The following is a 12,915-nucleotide window of genomic DNA, read 5'->3' as shown; positions in this document are numbered from 1 at the left end:
GAGTGAGAAGATGAGCTTATGGGAAGGCTGCCAATTTGGTGAAAGTCTGTGTGGGTGGTCAGGTGAGCTAAACTAGCCAAATGTGACTTTAGGAAACCATCTATGAGGCTGCCATCAACAGTGATGGCAGGCTGCTGCTTCAGGCAGGTGCCCCCAGAATTTCAAGAGTGTGACAAACTAATCCATGATGGCAGAAAATACAGAGATACAGAGATGCTCTTCAACTTACGAGAGGGTTACAACTAGATAAGACCACACTGTAAGTAGAAAATACTGTAAGTAAAAAATGCATTTAATACAGCTAATCTACTGAACATCCTAGCTTAGCAACACAGAGCACTGTGACATTGGTGGTCATGGCGGACTGGGAGTTGTGGGCCGAGGCAGGATCAGACCACATGTTGCCAGCCCAGGACAAGATCAAAATTCAACAGTGTCTACTGAATGCCCATCATTTTGTCATCATCATCAAATCAAAAAAATCATAAATTGAGACATTGTTAAGTCAGAGGCCATCTGTGCTGCAGTCTGTTGAAAGTGACCAGAGTGGCTCTCGACCTTGATTCCAGCTCTGATAAGTGTGTTGTCAGTACCACAGCTGAACACTGCATTTCCCAAAGTTGTATTGGTCTGTGGAATTCTGACTATTTGCCTGGAGGGATGTTCCTAACAAATAATTCCATGGGCCGGCCAATAAGTTTGGGAAGTTCAGCACGCCTCACTCCTCTTAAAGACAGAACAGCCTGTTGAAGGCTCTAAAGAGACCTGCACAAAGATGACTGTTTGTGTATAATTCTTCCCTACCCTCGAGTCTCTTTTTGACTATCTTCTGAGAAAGGCTCCTCTGACTCTAGAAGGAGCACCAGCCAGGAACCAGGAATCCCAGTGCCTTCATGGGAAGATTGGAGGAGTTAAAGTGGCCCCCCCGCCCCAGGGAGGAGGGCTGTTTTTAGAATGCTCCTCTTGTCTTCCCCCTGACCAGGGCACAAGGATGGGAAGTATTTTAGATCAGCTCTCCAATTGTGGGCTTTAGGAAAAAGCATTCCCTTTGCTTGGGCTCATTTTCCAAGCCAGCATGCATGGCTGACAGGGTGAGAGAGGAACCCAGGTTCTCACCAGTCCTGGCCTAACAACAATGCTCAGTGATGAGCATAACTCCTGGATGCTTCATGCACCAGAGAGCTGCCTGCTAGCTTTACTTTTCTGTTGTAATGCCTCTCAGCTAGAGTTACTTCTCACTCTCCAAAGCAAAATTACCTCAAGGGTCCTTGGGTTTGAACCATTCACATATATGCTCTTTAAAGTGTGCTCTCATATCAGCAAGAACCGACATTGTTTGTTCCTACCACTTTTCCCAGACCTGGACCAGTAAGTTGTGATAGCATCTTAAATTACACAATTTTAAGTAAGAGGAAGAATCTGTCTTGGTACCACAATGTTCTCGGAATTGTCTGCTCTGACTACACTTTCTTCAGAGGAAGAAATCCAGGCCATAGCTTTGACTATAACCTTAGGGTCCCTTAAAACACAGCTGACAGGGGCCCAATGTGGCTCTCATGCTCTGTGGCCATGTTCAGAGACAGAAGCTGCCCTAATCACATTATTTGTCTTCCTGGACAGCCTGTAGGTATATGTTAAGTAACAACAAGGGCTGAGAAGTGTCTTCCCATTCACCTTCTTCCAAGGCCATATTTGATGGGTGGATCAAGTTCACTCATGTTCGGCTCCTGACCAATTTAATGCATTCATTTTTGGTGGTCCTCAGTCACACTCTCTTACCTTCTCAGAACATTCTAGACTGTTCTCCTATCTATCTCCCTCATGAAACTCACAGCCCCTGGTTCTTTCCCTTCATTCTTAATGCTCTTCACCAGTTCCTGACTTGTGTCTATCATAGTCCAGTCCAGATGAAGTCCAGTTCGATCTACATCAAATCTCACATGGATTGATCTCCCTCTTTCAGGTTTCCTGAGAGTACTACAAATAAAGTATTGTCATAATTATTTCCACTTAATAGTTTTACACCTAATAAAGAGATTGAGTCTACGGGGGCTAGGGGAGGGGCATCTTCCAGATGACTCTTCCAGCAATTAAAGCGGCTTGTTAGTCGGAGGCCTGGGATGGCTGAGGACAGATGGAGAGCTCTTCTTTGCAAGCAGCTCTGGTTAACATCAACTGGGAAAGCTCTTTGTAAACACATGAATAATTGATCGTCTAGTGCTCACATAGCTACCGCGGATCTGAACCCGTATGACTCATTTGCGAGCCATTCCTGTCGTCTGGATGCCATAACATTGGAGGAATGATGATAGTTTCTTGGAGGTTCTTCTGTGGCCAGTGTTGCCAAGACCAAGGCTGTAATGGTTTGTTATGATGACCTTTGTTATTCCATCAGACTCAATTGCTTTAAAAAATGATGTGTGCATACTTTAGGAACGTTTTTACCCTTTACGTTGACCTGACATCATAGTTTATATTACAAAATGTATTAATGACAGAGGAGTGTTTTCATGTCCCAAGGACAAGTTTTAACAACCATAATCTGCCCTTAGTCATCATAAATATAAATGTATTGGTCAAACAGATCTCGTTAATGTGGCCAAGATAAATGCAAGTCTATATTTTAAGGCAGTTGAAGTCCTAGAGAAGATATTTGGAGCTTTTTGTGGGGGCTAAGAGATCTTGTATATATGCTATCAAAAGACAAGAGAAAATTAAAATGTTCCCCCTCTCGGGTTTTGAGCTCGACAGATATAAACGTCTCAAGGATGTTGAGTAGATTGTTCACATAGTTTTCTGGACACCATTAATGCCTGATGGGGTGAATCTTAGTTCTTAAAGCTGTATTCTTCTCATCATGCTCATGGGGTTTTGAAAAGAAAACAGATTTCCAGGCTTAGCAATGTGCAGCCCAACCCACATTTTTCTAAATGACACTGTGCCTTAAAATTTTAATTATATTATCCTCCCACCCCCAGTATCTTGCTTCCTGTGGATTGAGTCCCTTTTCTGTGTTCTGTGCATGTGCGTCTGACCTTTTGTGTCGATCCAGTTGGCGAGCCACATGGCAGCAGGCAGTATTTTCCTCTTTGTTACACCACACTCAGAAGTGGTGGTCTTTATTAGCGGTGTCCACAATTTTAAGTTTCTTAGGCAGAAAATAAATCCTGTTTGAAAAACTTTTTAATTGTGTTTTTATTTTGAACTGCCAAAATATATTTAAGGCAGTCGTGTCTTAAGTGTTGGTTTCTGAGAAAGTAGAGTGCTCACAGCGGTGAGCTCATCTCTCCACACATGGTAAACAAGATGCCTTAATTAATTTCTCCAGGGATTAGGTCATTTGGTTATAAATGATGAGCTCTCCAGTTAAAACCATTTACCTTTAGAAGAGTCCTCCAAGGGAGATCTTCCATTCTGAACCTGTTATAGCTTTTGGGAATAACACTGGTCTTTAGGAACATGATTTTTCCTAAATTACTTCTCTGGGAATGGGGATGAGATTATTCTCTAAATTGTGCTTTGATAATCTCCTATGCTGTTCAAATTTTTGATAGTTTAAATTAAAAGTGAGTCACAGAGTCCCATGTTCATAGCAGCATTATTCACAGCAGTCAGAAGACAGACCCACCCATGTCCATTGACAGATGAAGGATTAAACAAAGTGTGGCCTTTGCACACAAGGGAATATCATTCAGCTTTAAAAAAGAAGAGAATTCTGGCACTTGCTACAACATGGATGAGTACTGAAGATTATGCTAAGTAAAATAAACCAGACACTCAAAGATAAATAGCTCACCATCACACTTATGTGGGATAATTAGGGTAGTCAAACTCATGGAAACAGAGAGTACAAGGGTAGTTTTCAGAGGCTAGGGGAATAGGGAGTGGGGTGTCATTGTTTCATGGGGACAGAGTTTCAGTTTTACAAGATGAAAACAGTTCTAGAGATTGGTTGCACAATGATGTGAACGTACTTAACATTATGAACTGTGTACTCGAAAACGGTTATGGTGGTAAATTTTTAAGCGTATCTTACCACAATTTTAAAAATAATAATAAAGGAGAAGAAAATGAAACACATGAGAGACTTGGAGCTGAATTACTCTGAACCCTAAGGCCGATTCCAGGAAAGACATCCTACGTGGTTACCACAGAAAGAGCCCCAGCCCCTCCCTTACCCAGGCTGTTAAGAAATCTTGCTGAGATTAAAGAGAATAGAAATTGAAATTGAGTGTCTTTGAAACTGTACCTTGATTGAGAGTGGAGATGTTTCACTTCAGATTTTAATTTCTTGTATTAACTTTTCTGAACTTATTTGAATTAGTAAGGAGGGATCTCAGACTCCCTGGTAAGTGGATGTTGACGGTGGGTTTGTGTTATTGTTTGGCACTGGGCTGCTGGAGTGCCTTTGTGATATCCTTTGATTTTACTGGATAACCTCTGGTAGGTTACTTTGGTCAACGTGGTGGGAAGTAACTTGAGGTGGAAAACAGAAGAGGTTCTCTGTTTTCTGCCGTAACTACAGAAAGGCCTTAAAGAATATATTGAACTGTAGGGTACTCATTTCAGAAACAGGGGGCCCAAACCCACTCTGTCTGTCCAGGATGGTCAACAGTGGAGAAGTACCTGCTGTTGGGGTGGGAGCTGAACACCCTTTCTGAGGAGCCACCACCATTTTGGCCTCACTGTGGGCATAATGGCTAAGCACAATGGATTCACAGCATTAAAGATTGAGGAATTCTGGAGCAAAGCTGATAACCTCCCTATGAGCTGCCTCAGTATTATAATCACATTATCCCTCATGTATCTGAATGAAGGGACATTACTTAGTCTTGGGCTCCTCACATTCTCCTCTTCGTGGGAGGTCAGATTGGAAAATGTGGGAGCAGCAAATTTAAGCTGTGCTTTCTATTCCCCTTTCTCCTTTGGCTCTGCTTGACTTCAGGGTGCTGGGATTCTGGTCCCTTTGGTCCAAGTGGTGATTTTGACTGCAAAGACCCCATCCTGACTGGGAGAGGACTGCCGTTGTCCAGTGTTGCCTAAGGTTGGTGGATAAAGTTGATACTGAAATTAGTATTAAAAATTCATTGTTTTTGTACTTCTCAATCATATCCTAATAAAACCTTAGCTTTTTATTAATAATAAAGAAGATATTTCAATCTCAAAACCAAAACACCACCATCACCACTGAAAACCCCAAGCGAAATCCAATGTGACTACATTCTAATTATCCCTTGCATTTGTAAAGTACCCTGAAGTCTGCAGAGCCCTGTCACCCACCATGTGCCATTTGATCTTCCTACAGTCCAGTGAGTGAGGTGGGATGTCAGTCTTTGGCAGCTGCTTCAGTATTATACTCACACCTCTCCTAATGCATGACTCACATCTGTGAGGTTTGAGAAGGTAAAGTAACCTGCCCATACAATAGGTAAGGAGCTAGAATTAGAACTCAAAGATTTTGTGTTTGGACAATGAGTTGCTAAAAAACAAATTGGCATGAATTTGTTTGAAGGGTGGAGGTATCTTCAACTGGAAACTGGTTGGATCCCACAATCTTACTTTGAAAAGTTTTTTTTTTTTTTCAATGTAATAAAAGGGACCATAGACTGATATAAATTTTAACTGAATTTGAATCACCCGAGAACCTTGTTTAAAGTAGATATTCCCTTATCTGGCTCCCAGATATCTCCAATTGGTGGGTCTGCAGTGGGACCTATCAATTATCTTTTTTTGAATTTTCCTTTTTATAAGGACCCAAATTGTTCTAAACTCTTACCCGATTTTCTGGATACCAGGTTCCCACTCTCCCCGCCCAATCACCCCACATCAATGTAGGCATTCTCCATAATGGTGTGTAAACAATACACTAGAGTGACAAATTCTGGCTTTCTGAGAACAGTGGGACACATTTTCTGAAAATCCATCATGGCCAAGTAAAGATGTGCCCATTTTAGGTGATGAGCTCATACCAATCCGAACACACCTCCCCTAGACCTCTGGGGACCACAGTGCCCACCTTTGGATGCCATTGAACACCATCTGTATCCAGAAAGACAGGAAAACTGTGAAGGCACCATTCCTACAGCCTGGTTAGTTGCACAGGAGTTAGCTATGACATCTTTAACTAGCCCTGGTTAACCTAGCCAGCAGGGCAATGCTTGGGGCTTAACATTTGTATACAAATTGGGTAATAAATACTGTATGTGTGCACATCTGTGGGGGGTAATGCACGAGAAAGTATATTTTGTAAGAATATTTTTTAAAAAATCTGTTAGTGCCTTTTAATGAATCAATAAATAAGAAGGTGGCTCACAATACAGCATTGACAATTTGGAAAGCATTGGAGACAGTTCCATGGTCTTGCTTTTTTCTTTCTTTCTTTTTTTTTAGAAGACAAGGTAAGGCTTAAGAACATTGGTGAACAATTGCCACCTTCCCTGAGAGCTCAGGGAGAGGCCGTGTGACACCTGCTTGTCGGTCCTCTTTCCACCTCCCAGCCTAAGCTTCAGAGGAAGCTCTTTTCATGCAAACTGGAAAAGATGAATTTCAAGCTTCATCAAGAGCATTAAAACCTTTAATCCTTCTTGAAAATAACCTGCCTCTCAGGAACCTTAGGTCCCAAAGAATTATACAGCTTTTCCTTGGGCTGTGGAATGGCGGGATTATTAACTATGATTACTTAAGTCTCTGAATAGAAGGATGTAATAAATCTGAAAGTATTTGTTCTGGTTTGTGACTAAGCAAAATTGTATAATATTAAATCAGATGTTGTTATAAACATATATAATGGCACATTTTTTCCCCCAACTTGGGGCACTGTGGCATCAAGCTTCTTAAAAAAAAATGTTTTTACATTCCTGGATACCAAGCCTGGTTTCTGCTAGAGTTTTTTTTTCTGAGCGTGAATGTTAAATAAAAGTGCTTCTGTTCAGCTCTCTGTGTTTTCCCATAGAGTTCACAAAGCTGAGTAGAGCTGCTCTTATTCTTTGCCTGCCTTTCTGAAGAGTAGATCTGAGACTTGGGCTATGTGTGTCTGTGTATTCTGTGTTTTGTGTATGTGTGTGTGTAGGTGTGTGTGTTTACTGAGGGAAGAATGGTATTCTAGCACCCAGGACTAGTAGGGTTAGAAGAAATCTTAGACACAAGCCAGTTAACCAACCTCTTTGCTATCTGGATCATGTTTTCAAAGTTGAGCTCCATGTATGTGAGAAAGAACGTTGTAAACATCTTGCTACTGTTTGGATCTTGAATGTTCCGAAGTAATCCTAGTGGAAGGAAGTTGGGTCATTGGGGTAGTGCTGTTGAAGAGGATATGGGGACCTTTGCCCTTCTCTCTCTCTCTCTCTCTCTCTCTCTCTCTCTGTTTCCTGGCCACCATGAAGTGGACAGCTTCCTCCAACAACACTCCCACCACGATGTGCTCCCTGGCCACAGGCCCAAAAGCAACAGGTCACCTGACCGTGGACTGAAACTTCCCAAACAGGGAGTCAAAAAAATCCTGTCCTTTCTTCAAGCTGATCTATCTCGGGTATTTTGATGGAAAGCTAACACAGAGCTGGAGGCTAGAGAGAATTTTGAAAGGACAGTAAATTCATCCCTTTCCTTCTCTCCTCTTCCTATCTGAGTCCTCAAGGAAAAGGACATTTCCCCTCCTTTTACAGATTCCCTGAGGGAGAGAGAGTTTTCATGGTGCCCTAATGAGCACCAGGTAGCCCAAGAGAAGATGTGCTGGCCGTGTCAGTGGAGTGACCATGAAGAGAAGCAAATGTTTGACCATTCTGGATTTATTTTCCACAAGGCTCTGGTTCCACTAGTCACAAAGAAAGGACTGACTATGGCCTCTAAAACTGCCAGAGCTGCTCCCCTGGTTCCCTGTGAGTCCAGTGTCTGCGTTGGTCTCTGCAACCTCCAGCTTTGCTAGAAAATTGCTGATGGGGCAGAAGGGTTGCCAGGCCACAGGACAACCCTGCAGCTGTTCTCAGAGATCACTCCACATGGCCCTGTGTGCTGACACACAATCATGTCCCTTTGAAAAGTTACTCTTTGTCTCTGGGTGAGTGGCCATGTGGGACTTCAGTTTTTTACCCCAAAGTGGGAGGAAAAACCACTAGATGATGCACACAATGTGGGAAACACACTACCAAGATGCATGACATACCAAGAGCAAAAGGTGATAGCTTTTCTTGTATTGATGTTTGTGCAAAATTTTTGTGGCTATAGTTTCCAAATCTATTGCTTTTATAATTAAGACTATATATATTTACATTCAAAAACAGAACTATAGCCTTGGAATCCCTGTGTACTTAATAATCACCTTTTAAAGAGATGACTTAGCACGTTGATAGCATTCTACAAAATGTTCAGAGCCACATGGTCATTAGCACATGTGTCCATTGAGCACTGGGAATGTATGAAAGGTACAAAAGATTTCAAAGTTTTCGTATGAATGAAAGAGTATAAGATATCTTTGTCATCTTTTTTATAATAATTACATATTGAAATGATCATAGTTTGGATATGTTAGATTAAGTGAATTGTTAGAATTAACTTCATCTTTTTAATTATTAGAGTTAATTTCTACTTTTTTAATGTGATTACTAGAAAAAAAATTAAGCTACATATGTGGGTATTGTATAAGAAAATGTTAGCATTTGCCTTACAAGGACAGAAGAAGCCCTCAGGTCTGTACAACACACCTTTAGCTAAAGCCTTCCACCTGCTTCCAATCCTGGTTTTGGGAATGGAATCAACTATGTGATGGGTACAAGGTGATGGAAATGTTTTAGATAGTAGTATTGGTCACATAATATTGTGAATGTACAAAATGCCACTGTACTAATAGTAAATTTGGTGTTATATCTATTTTACCACAGTAAAAAAATTTCTCCTGGTGTCTCACATTATACTTCTGTGCAATGCTTATTTAAGAGGTGGAGGGGGTAGTTTTACTTAAAATAGTGTCTTCAGAAATGGGGGAAATGTGAAGACCCATGCTGGGATGAAGACTGCTGGAAGAGAATGGAAATGTTTTCTCTCCCATTGGGGAAAATATTAACATATGTCTACACTTCCTGCCATCTTTGCAGTCCATCCCTGGAGGCCCTGGCTTCTTGTAGCTCCTAGCTCTTTACAATGCCTTTGTCTTGTTTATCTCATTTCAATTTTCCTCCACGTTTGGCATTCTGCCCACTGCTATGATTCTCATTAGGATAATCCTTTCCCTAAAAATCCCTCGCAGTTCATGTGGTGTTTAGGAGTTAGTGAGTGATGTTGACTGTTGAAAATAAGTAGAACCCACATCAGGCTCCATGAGGTCCCCCCCTACCCTACCACCCTGGATACTGTTGATTAAGGAAAACCAGTCTTCTCTGTGCACTTCTGGAACCCAGCTTCTTAAAACTAAACTCCATGAGGCAGAGCTGATGCATCAGGACTGTTACCCTGGGTGGGGAGGGATGGCCAGTGACTGGGTTGGAGTGTAGGAAAGGGCTTCTGAGTCTGGGAAAGATCCTGTTATTAAGCTGAGTGCCTATTGACCTGAGCACATCTGCTTTGGAAAAATATATCTACCTGGTAGAGTGTGTACTTTTCTGAATGTGTGTGTCACATTGATAAGACATTAAACAAAGAACATCTCACCCTGTGAGGGTATATATATATAATTTTTTTAAATTTTTTGAGTGAAAAGCCAACAGTCCCAGGATATAGCCAGCCCCAGAGTAAGTGAACACTCTGTGGTGGGCACATGTTCCATGAGATTGGTCAACAAGAGGCACTGCATCCCCTCATGGATTGGCCAGATCTGTCTAGGAGGCCCTTTCCCCATAATCCTCAGCGTGAATAGACCTCAAACAATTCACCTCAGTGCATCTTATGTGTCTTGGATCTCCATTTGGGTCACCCACACATGAAGACCAAGACAAAACAGACCAAAAAAATTTTTTTAAATATATATTTTATTTAAAATCAAGATCCACAGCATTCAGGGAGGGAGGGACAGAGAGCAAAGCGTTGTGTTCCAAGAGATTTGCTCAGTTGTTGGGTGTAGGGAAGACACTGAAGAGATACCATATTCTTAGGAGAAATTAAGCTTCTTCCCTCTCTGTAAATAGACACCCACACAGAGAGGAGGGATAGCTCTGGAGCGACCAGGCCCTGCCACAGTTATCATCTACGGAAATCCTGTGTGGTGGTAAATACAGCCCTCAGCAGGGCCTGGAGAAGAGATTACTAGGAGCAGAGAGGGTCTGAGAATGCTAATGTGGGAGGTTGTTGGCCAGATAGTGGCCGGGAAACCAGAGACTGGGGGAAGTTGGGTTGAAGGAGCATAAGAGGAAATGGGAAAGGAAAAATAAATAAATGAGATAAGCAATTTCATTTGCTTCCTCCCTTATTACCCTTTTGTTTTGTGTCCAGGACTCTGGTCTCCCCTGAGATCCCCTCTTCTGAGGACAACAACCTGGAGGCTGATTTTGAGGCGCAGGTCCAGCTCCTTCCTCCCTGTACCCCTCCCACCCTGCATATCCACTCGACTGCAGTGCACTTCCACATGACCTCCAGATGTGTTTCCCAAAGCCAGCCCCTGGGCAGGGTTTCCACAAGCTCTTGCCTCTTGTACAAAGGCACAAGGCAACTTGCCTGTCTTCCCCTTTCACAAACACCTACAACCTGCAGAGAGGGAGTGTCAGGTCTCTGGGGGGGTGAGTCAAGAAAGCTCAATAACAATGTCACGGGCTGGGAGTGTGACTCAGGAGTAGAACACAGGCACAGCATGCTCCAGGCCCTGCTTTTAATCCTCTGCACCAATACATTAAATACATAAAAAACAATGACAACAATAACAACAAGGAGACCACAATATTGGCACATGGGGAGCTTTTCATTTCTTGCTTCCCAACTGGAAATTATGGGATTGCTCCCGTGGTAATGTGCTAATTAATGTCCAGGCCTGGCTGCCTGCTGGAAGGCAAGGATCCAGGTTCCAACATCAACATCAATTGTTTCTGTTGAAAACCCTTTGGCCCTCATGGGATAAGCAAGAGGGACCGGCAGGTGGCAGAGACTGCAGCCTGTCCATACCCTTGCACTGCTCTGCTGACTACATGAGCACAGGCAGGTTTCCGAACCTTTGTTAAATCTATTTGGACATCCATAAAGCAGGTAGGATGACAAAGCTTACCCTTAATGTTGTGGGGATCTAATGGCATAATGTAAGAAAAAACATCTTGCAGACTACATCTAAGTGCCTGAATATTGGTTATTTGGTAGGGGTCATAAGATGTGTGGAAAGTATCTTGTTACCAATGACTCAAAATTCATGTTTGCAAATGGTTTAACGTTTCTTTAGGAAATCTTTCAGGAAGAATTGTTCCTTTGATTAAATCAATTTACCCCACCACAGCAAAGAGTTCGTGCTATAGCACTGTCCAAGACAGAAGCAGTGCAACAGAAAACCAAATCATGCAATTTGGAGCTCCTGTCTTCGGGATGTCACTTTGGGGTTCCTACCTGAAATCTCTTTGCTCCACCCACAGAGCATGTCTATCCTATTCAGCCATGTGTCCACACCAGTGTCTGGGACAGTGAGCTGAATTCACTTCTTCCAAGCAGTCAATCAATGCCTTTACAAGTTATGTCTAGGGTGCTTGTTTAAACCCAGGCTAATCAATCCTCTTTATGCTAGACCTTTTCAAGCCCAGTACCCAGTGGGAAGATGAGATGATTCAAGGTAATATTTGGGGGCAGAAGAGGCAACTGTAGCTGTGTTGAAAGCTTCTCGACTGTTTAGCTGCCCTCTAAGCAGTCTCTACAAAAATTGTGAGGTATTAGAGGCAGGGATGACATCTTACGGTCATTCACTAAATGCTTATTGAGCCTCTACTGTGGGCTAGATACTGGGCTAATCATGAGCCAAACTGACCCAGGCATTACTGTCCCTCATGGAACTTACTATGCAGCAGGAAGCCTGGTGTTAAGCAGCCAATTACACAAATGAGTAGATTGCTGTATGTATACACATGGATGTATAACCAATGTGATCCTGCAATCTGTACACGTGGAAAAATGAGAATTCATACCCTATTGGATTCAAATGTATGATATGTCAAGATCATTGTATTGTCTTGAGCAACTAATAAAAAAATAAAGCCTAAAGAATATGAAAGAAAATGTTAAAAAAAAAAGAAGTGTGGGGAGGCAGAAGTGCAGGGGGCCAAGGGAACATTTTCTCTGAACCCTGAAGGCAACTGCTTCAGCTGGTGAAAGTGGGGTGAGCAGTTAGGGCTAGAAGTGGGGAATAGTGTTCCAAGCAAAAGGGGCAGTGTATACATATGTCCTACATGGGAAGGGCATGATGCCACCAGCAGCCCGCTTACATCCCACTCAGTCCTACTGTCATCTCAACACCCCCCTCCTCAGGAACTCTCTACATAGAGTTTCTTGACTGGGGTACAGATGTGACTAGGCTATGCCTGATTTTGGAATGATCCAATCAGCACCCATTCTTATTACAATTGTAGAGTTTTCCAAGTCCTTTCATAGCTCCCCTCTTCCTACCCTAAAAAATAAACTCTAAGAAAACACACACACTCTGAGTTTATTATAGTTGTCATGACTCACACAGATTTGGAGAAGAATTTAATGCAGGTTTTCTTAAGATTCCTTGGGGACATGAAGGATCCCCTCCCCACCAATCATAGAAGTAGGATTATTAAAACACATTTCCTTATTTAAAAAACTTATGGGGCAGAGGGTATAACTCAGTTGGTAGAGTGCTTGTGTCACATGCACAAGACCCTGGGTTCATCCCCAGCACCACACAAACAAACAAACAAACAAACAAAAAAAACAAAGGCAATACAAACACAGAAACAAACTAGAAAAATAAATACATAAATAAAAAGAGGCACCATTGGA

This window comes from Marmota marmota, unplaced genomic scaffold (genome assembly GCF_001458135.2).
Source record: "Marmota marmota marmota unplaced genomic scaffold, marMar, whole genome shotgun sequence".
NCBI classification, from domain to species: Eukaryota; Metazoa; Chordata; class Mammalia; order Rodentia; family Sciuridae; genus Marmota; species Marmota marmota.
The sequence above is the reverse complement of the archived record's forward strand: the minus strand, read 5'-3'. Positions refer to the sequence as shown.